Genomic DNA, 7,821 nt, shown 5'->3' with positions numbered 1-7,821 from the left:
CTGGCGTTTTTTTTTTTTTGCAATGAACCTTATAGTTGAAGTCGGTGCCTTTCTTGTGTTCTTCTTTCTGCCCTCGTCTTTTGCGCGTACAATCACTTCGTCCCTGTTGATGCATAGTAATATTAGTAGTAGTCGGAACACTCCTGGTCTAGAGTGTAACCTGCCAACTCGAGCGCTGAAAAAAAAATATTTTTTTATCAAATAATGTTACATCTATGATAATACAACTGTAACAAAGACAAGCTAGACAACTTCAGACAACGCTCGACGGATGCTTGTCCAACCATAGAATCTAGGGTTGGTGAAGAACAAGGTTTAGAGAAGTGGGCAACTGTCAATTTCTGTTTACCGCTGAGATGAATCGATATTGCACAAGAGACGTGAAATTGCTACCGAGAGGGTTATCACCGCAGCGTGTCGGAATGAGTTCGCCTCAGAAAAAAATATTCGTCGTACATGCGGCGGCATCTTGCAACCAATTCGGGACGGTCAATTTGAACAAAATTTTGCCAAGGTTTACAAAAATGCAGTATAGATGCATATCATTCACGAAGCGGAGGAAGGGGAGGGGGGGGGGGGGGAGAAACGTTGTCAAAAAAGGGGCCAGCTATAAAGGGATAGTTCTGTAGGCACTTAGGGCGTCCTCCTCCCCTCTCCCGTTTGGACCCTGAACTGTGTGCTCTTATTTATGTTAGACGTACACCCCCCGTCAAAAGTATACGGCCCAAGGGGTTTGCTTGTGAGGCCTGCTGCGTGCCTCGTTATGCATGCTCAGCGACCGTGACCTCTCGAGAGAGGAATAGCATCGCTTCCTCAACCCTCCCAATCTTTGGAGTGCTAGATGTGCTAGGGAGCCCCGCTAAACAGCTTAGAAGTAAACCCCTTGGGCTGTATACTTTTGACGGGGACTGTACGTCTTTCTTCTTGCATGCAGTTTGCCTTATTAGGTTGCTTACTGCCTTTAGAATTTTCCATCGCGTGCTGAAATGTATATCTTACTCGCCTTGCGTACCTGGAAATTGAAGCGACAGCTGTTATTTTCACACCGTCCGTTGTCAGGCAACTATAACATCCTTGTAGTCATTTTTTGATATTTTTTTTCCCGCGATATTTTATTTGACACTGAAATGCGATGTCAAGAGCGGCACGCTATGGAAGAACGTAGGCAGCTGCTTCCTTGTCTTGCTTCAGCTTCCCGTAATAATGCACGCGCTAAAAGCAGAGTGCATGCCTTTGTAGATTTCGAACCAATATATTGGGCGGACTACTGTCCATTATTTCAATGTAACCGGAGTGTATTGTCATATTTATTGCACAGAGAACACGCAAGAAACGTGTATACAGTCATGAAATTTATGAGCGTGAATACGGGAGCGCATGGCAAGTATCCTTAAGACCTACTTGTGGCGACACGCGGCGGCTGCTTTTATCAACGTGGTGGAAAGGGCTATGCCGCCTTGCCTGCTTCCAGCAAGCAGAAGGACACACATCCCTTTCCACTTTGTTTATGAAGGCGACCGCCGCGTATCGACAAGAGTAGGGTTCGAGGCTATCTGCCACGCGCTGCTGTGTTCACGCTCATAAATTTCATGACTGTACTTTCGTGTTGAGCCCGCCCTTTGGTTTCATGGGTTAGTAGCAAATCATTTTGAGATGGGCCAGTTGCCATGCATTCACACATTCGCAGCAAAATAATTCGCTTACGATTTTTATTCCATACAACACCGTCCATTGCGTGCGAAGCATTTTTTTTTCAGCAAATACTAAATGATTAGACGCACCGACCAGATCGCATTCTGTCGGATGTGGAATGCGCCAATTTTTCAATCAATTTGTCAAGTAAAAAGAAGGCGAAAGCAATTACATGCACAGTTTTTACTGGTCGAACCAGTTAGTTTACTGTAGACGGCATGCACTTTCATCGTAGTGGTTATTCGGCTCCCCATGGTAATTCATGAATAGGCTAATAGATGTCACAGAGGTAAGGTAAGTGGTTTTATTGCATGATAAATGGAAGGAAAAAGATTATTGCTAGCCCCGGCAACTGCCATTGCTGCTGGAAGCACCTGAGCTGGGGCAGCGGAAATAAAGGATAGCAGGCAGTGTCTAGAAGTGAAATGAAAGAGGTGAGGGAATATTAGAAAGGTCAGGGGGAGAGGTACACTGGCAATAAATCTATTTACATATTAACATAGTAACATATATACAGGTAGCACGCACGTGAAGGTCTTGTAGAGCACAGTGCAAACACACGCGCACGACATAAAGCCAATACAGCTGGAGTGGGGGCGTCCAGCTGTTCATCGTCCAAGGTAGCACACGCGGAGCGTTCCCCGTCTGTTTGAGGAATGCACAGAGGCTCACCACTGTTCGCTCGCGGACGCGCGCACTGCCCTGCGGCCACAACAGCACCGTGAGAGCGTCTGGGAGAATGCCCAGAGCCCTGTAGGCTGCGAGCATGTCACGACGATCATCGGCGAACGCGGTAGAGCGAAAGAGCAGGGGCTCTAGAGTTTCCGCCGCACCGCATCCGTCACAGAGGGCAGGGCATGTCAAGAGGCAAGGCAGTCATTTTAGCTGCTGGGCTGACTGCTGGTTACCTCAGGCAGTGCTTTCTTTTTTGCTTTTTCCCTGGCCTCTACAGCAATCCTGTTCCAGTCTGGGCGGCGCACTTCCATGGAGCGAGCAACGCGGGAGTCTACAATTTCTGGAAGAAGGCAGTCTCTATAAAAACGTACCAGGAATGGCTTCATTTTCGTTGCCCAGAAATTGTCATCTCGGCGTACCTCTTGCATGTGTATTCCCTTTGTTGCATACACTACGAAGTCACAGATACTCCTTCTGGTGACATGAAGCTGGCCCTGCACTTGGTAAAAATATCTGTGCGATCGTCTAAGCACTGGATCACCTTCTTTTTGCTTCTTCTCTGAAAACTTTCGCGCAGCTTCCAGGGGCTCATCTTTCTTTGCAGTTAACGGGCATTTCACCTCTACAATTCGGTCCTCGTCAACTACGCCGTCACGTGACGCTGCCAGGAATCCATGCTCAAGGTCAACAAACAGCCCGCATGGTTGAACAACTCTGTTCATCTGTGCTACATATAACTGGAGTGCAACGCTCTCATGCTGCTTGCCGTGCTCCGTGGCAGAATTTGTGAAGCTCTTTGGATGAAGCAGGGCCTTTACCAGTGCGTCACAGGGTGTGCAGTCCCTTCTTATGCAGACAGCGTGGAAATTTGAAGCAGTGAGGCGGAGCCTCCTTTGCTCGAACCAATTCGAATTGTCTGCCTGTCCCCGTGTTTGTGCCTCAATCTGTTCGCATAGTTCCTTATCAACTTGGAGCTCCTGTAGCTGCCTTTCTGCTTTCTCAGCTAACTCATCAGGTGGCATGTCTGGCTTCATGCAATTGGCTCCATAGTGAGGTGATGAGGTGCAAGCGGCACGGATCTTCCGGTCATGCTGGCTGTCAAAAAGTCTTTTTCTAGGCAATCGCCGGTCTTTTGCAGCCATTTTCTTGTTAGCATACTTCTTGTAGACAGCACCGGGGCTCTCGCAAATCATTGCTTTGCTAGTTTTTGCGTGCCACTGGGGCCCTAGCTGGAAGCTTAGCCCAGCAGCTTGGCAGAGATGCTCATAAGAACCCTTCTGGCACCGCTTTATCTGCAGTGCTTGCCGCCACAAAGCTTAGCAACAAGAGACATGAGGGCTTCCGCAAGGTTGCTTGTGTCATCATTGATGAGACGGTCAGCTTTTTCCGCAATACTGTTGGCTGCAGTCATTATCTTTGTTTTCAGCATGGTAGGAAGCGTCCCGTATAAGTCTTCACCCTTGGTGCGGTCACAGAAATAACTTTTACAGCCATCATGACACCCAAACACATGTTTTGGGCCATTTCTCAAGTCAGTGGCCAAATCACGAACAAGCTGTCTTTCATCAGCAGGATCCTCTCGTAACATTTCGGCATAGTGACTGACAGCCTTGCGCGCACCGTTCTTTATGCGCTTTATTCTCGGGCCCGATAACATGGGCCGGCCACCTTTGCTTTCCTTAGCAATGGCGTAGAGGCGGGAAGTGTAGCACTTGACAACATGGTTAGCACACTCATGCTTTCGCACGAAACGACCGTAGCTAACCTTTGACTGAATCTGATAGTAAACAGACGAGTCTCCATCTCCTGTAAAGGTGCGGTATTGAACACCGTGCATCTCCATGCTTCGCTGGAAACCCTCAACAAGGACATCTGCCTCCATGGCCCCTGAGCTTTGGTCCCAGTTTTTGTAGCAAGTGTGCTTCTTTGCTTCAACGTTTTTCCTGGCATAAAACTGACAAGTGCTGCACAGCTTGTTTCTCACACCCAAGTAGAGGAGCTTTTTTGTGCGCTTACCTATGATGACGGCCACGCCAGAATTGGCACAATATCTGTGGCCATGGCTCCTGTGGGACCAGCCACCATCAACTACCACTGTTATCTTTGGGGTGCAGCCATCCTCGCAGAAATCACCAGCTGCTTCTGCTAGTCTCTTTTCCTCTTTGCCAGCTTCAGTCATTTGCCCCAGGAGCACAGCTTTCCATTGCTGAAAGAAAATCGAACATACGTTGAAGCATGTCTCTTCACAACAGGTTGAAAGTTCGTTCCCCTATTGTGCTGTTTCTCGCAAGTGTCAGCCTCCTTTGGATTTTGCCTAGCACATGGAAAGGTTCACGCCCAACTAGAAATCAGGACGAGACTGCATATCCTTCGAATTTCAGCTTTTGCCTCTCGTATGCACGAAGTACTACAAATAAATGTAACACCCTTAGGCGCATGGAAGATCGAATGAGTTGCTTAGAATGACATGTCAAGCCATGAAATAATAGTAACTGGTTTTACAAACTTCTCTTTCCCCTCTTTCATGACAACATACCCTAGTTGCGCACATAATATGGGACGACGAATATAAAGCGTGGGGTTAAAAAAATGTATTACTTTGGTAATTTAAACTCGAAATGACTCCTCGCCAAAAAAACAACCGAAAACGCACGTAGACGACACGTGAAGGACACCTGCTAACAAGAGCAAACGTGTAAGATGAGTACAGTTATTATGGTAGCTAACAATTTCTTGTGCATTTTTTATGTACGGGACAAAAATTGAAATTATGGATGTAGGAACGGTGCAGTTCATTCTTTGTGCTGGTACATTTTGAGAGAATTTGTGCATTGGAACAAAGGAAAAGGCTGAATTATCTGTGTGGCGGTAATTTTCCCTTTTTGTGTATGTTTTCTGGTGCTTCAATTTGATAAAACTTATGAGTGTTGAGGTTTTCGCATGTTTACCGCATATTGTGGATTGGCTGTTTGTCTTAATTCAGCGCAAACAAATGTAATGGGAATCATCAGTACCTGAAACAATTATAGTTCTAAATCAGGCAGGAACCACAAAAGACAGGACAAAGAGAGCAACAGCTGCACAAAATGGGATATTCCGCACTACACATACAAAGTCGCATGGAAACGAAACTTGGCAATATGCCAGTGCGCATACCTTTCCTAGTGCCTCCTCTCGACGCAGGAACGTTCCCTTGCCCATGACAGGGATCTCCATGACCGCCATTGCCTCCTCCAGGTGCGAATGGCCAGACCCGATGCTTGTGAATGCCCACACAGTAGCATCGTTTATGCCAAGAGCTGCCTTATCTGTGAGAGGCGTTGGCTCTGCAACAGGGTCGGTAGCGACTCTTCTGAGTTCATGGCAACCATTGCACTGGAATTTGAACTCCAACCAGAGGCCGATTTTTCTTTCCTCTTTATACTCAAAGCGCCCTCCATTAGGACAAGGGCAGCGTTGTTCGCCAAGCTCTTGTACAGCCTTTACGAAGTGGTCCACAGACACAACTCTTCTTCCACATATGCCCGCATCCTGCGCTGTCGGGAAGCTGCTGTCCCTCTGAAAGACGAGCTCTGGCAAGGGATTCTCAATTCCTAGGCCATCCCAGTAGTCAGTCATTGTGACTTCGCAGCTAGAAGCACATGACGCAGATTGTGGTGATGTGCATTGTGTTCTACTTGATGCCGGGCTGCTGTTCGTCGGTAGCGCTGCCTGTTTTCTGTAAAGCACAATGTGAGGAGTGAAACAAACACTGTGACATTCCTTGTGTGCTACGAGGTACATTCCTTGTGTGTGCAACGAGGTACATTCCTTGTGTGTGCTGCGAGGTGCATTCCTTGTGTGTGCTGCGAGGTTCCGCGTTTTACGGCGCGGCGTAGACGGAGACCCAGATGACAGCGGCATCATCGATTACCCAGCCATGCACTTTGAGTGACGACCAGAACGAAGGGACCCGCCGCCGTGACAGCGGCATCATCAATTACCCAGCCATGCTCTTTGAGTGACGACCAGAACAACCGGACCCGCCGCCGCCGCCGCGGGGAAACAGGCTTTATCCTCCCCAATTTGCGTGGCCGTTCCAGGTGCGGCCCTCCCGGGCACATTCCAGGACAAGGGAGCTGTCAGCGGGCCAGAGCGCGCCGTACCACAGCCGACGCTATGCGCTACCGCGAAGACAACATTCTTTCCCTCCTTCCCCTTTCGACGTGGGCTATCGCCGGGAAATCACCCACAGCTTCCCGCCGTGCCTCGTGAACGAAAGCGCATTCCCAGAAGGGCCGTGACGGACACCTGTCATGGCGGACAGGCAGTACTCGCCAAGAATGTGGAAAGACAGGCGCTAGTGAATTAGCTCCGAAGAGAGAGCCTGTGTATACTCTCACTTGAGAGAGAGTGGTGGCGTTTTTGTTGTTTATTTAGTTTGTATTGTTAACAGACTCTGGGTTCGAGGCTAAGCCCAACCCAAGGCGTTGTCCCCATCTCGCATGTTATTTTGGATTGGAGAATTGATGCTTTGGGCGGGCCACTGGAAATGACCGCCCTTAGTCCTTTGTTAATCAAGTGCTTAAAAGCACATGTAAACGGATGCAGTCCAGTCTGAGCTGGGGCTCCATGCTTAGCATGTAATGTGATGCTACTTAGGCACTAACCTGCCCGGTCGATGAGTAAAGTAGTGCAAAGTTTGTTCTTTTGTAAATTCAGTTCTGCTTTTTCCAGTTTAACTCTCTGTATATGTATGTTGTAAAATTATGCTCTGCTGTCATCATCTACAAGCTCGCCTCCTGTTCATCTTCCAAGCCGAACGACACTAGAGGAAGGGTTTGTGAACCATCCTCGAAGAAACGGACGACTATTGAAATTCTACTGCATACACGCTCAGGACGACATCGTTCGCGAAGAGGGCCTTCAGCGCCGAAGCCCGACGGCGTGCAGCTTCTGCCAGCAACCGCTCGAGCCCAACTCCGGAGCCACTCCATCGCCCCCATGAAGTCGTCGGCACGTAAGCTCGGACGCCCCAGCCTCTGATGTATAATCTTAATCATGTGTAATTATTGAATATACCTGTTTGTTTAAACTGAGCCATACGGTGTCTCTTTGCCTCTCCGTCCCGTGTGGACCTGCGCATTATGGGGGTCATCACACTGGTGCCAGAAGTGGGGTCTCAAAAGCAAATGTCCTCTGAATGCTGTGACATTCATGACTTCAAAATTGTAATCAAAAGGGAATCACGGGACTGATTGTGGGACTTTTACCCCCATTTGAGAGGCTTGAGGCACCGGAGGGCTTGAAAAAAAAATGTCTTTATCTGAGGGAGCTCCCACTCCACAGCCGTCGCTCGGAGCAAGCATGCTGGCATTAGGAAGCGTCATTCCGACGTTTACGGGAGATAAGACAGGGGTTCCAATCTGCGATTTCTTTTCCATGCTAGAAGAGATTGGGAAAATGGGGGGATGG

The 7,821-nt window shown here is 48.4% G+C and overlaps 1 pseudogene; it reads right to left on the bottom strand.

The window, feature by feature from the left end:
- Positions 1-2,248: 2,248 nt before the first annotated feature.
- Positions 2,249-5,985, bottom strand: LOC144133703 (uncharacterized; annotated as a pseudogene).
- Positions 5,986-7,821: the final 1,836 nt, after the last annotated feature.

Source organism: Amblyomma americanum, chromosome 5 (genome assembly GCF_052857255.1).
Source record: "Amblyomma americanum isolate KBUSLIRL-KWMA chromosome 5, ASM5285725v1, whole genome shotgun sequence".
In the NCBI taxonomy this organism is placed as follows: domain Eukaryota; kingdom Metazoa; phylum Arthropoda; class Arachnida; order Ixodida; family Ixodidae; genus Amblyomma; species Amblyomma americanum.
The sequence above is the reverse complement of the archived record's forward strand: the minus strand, read 5'-3'. Positions and strand labels throughout refer to the sequence as shown.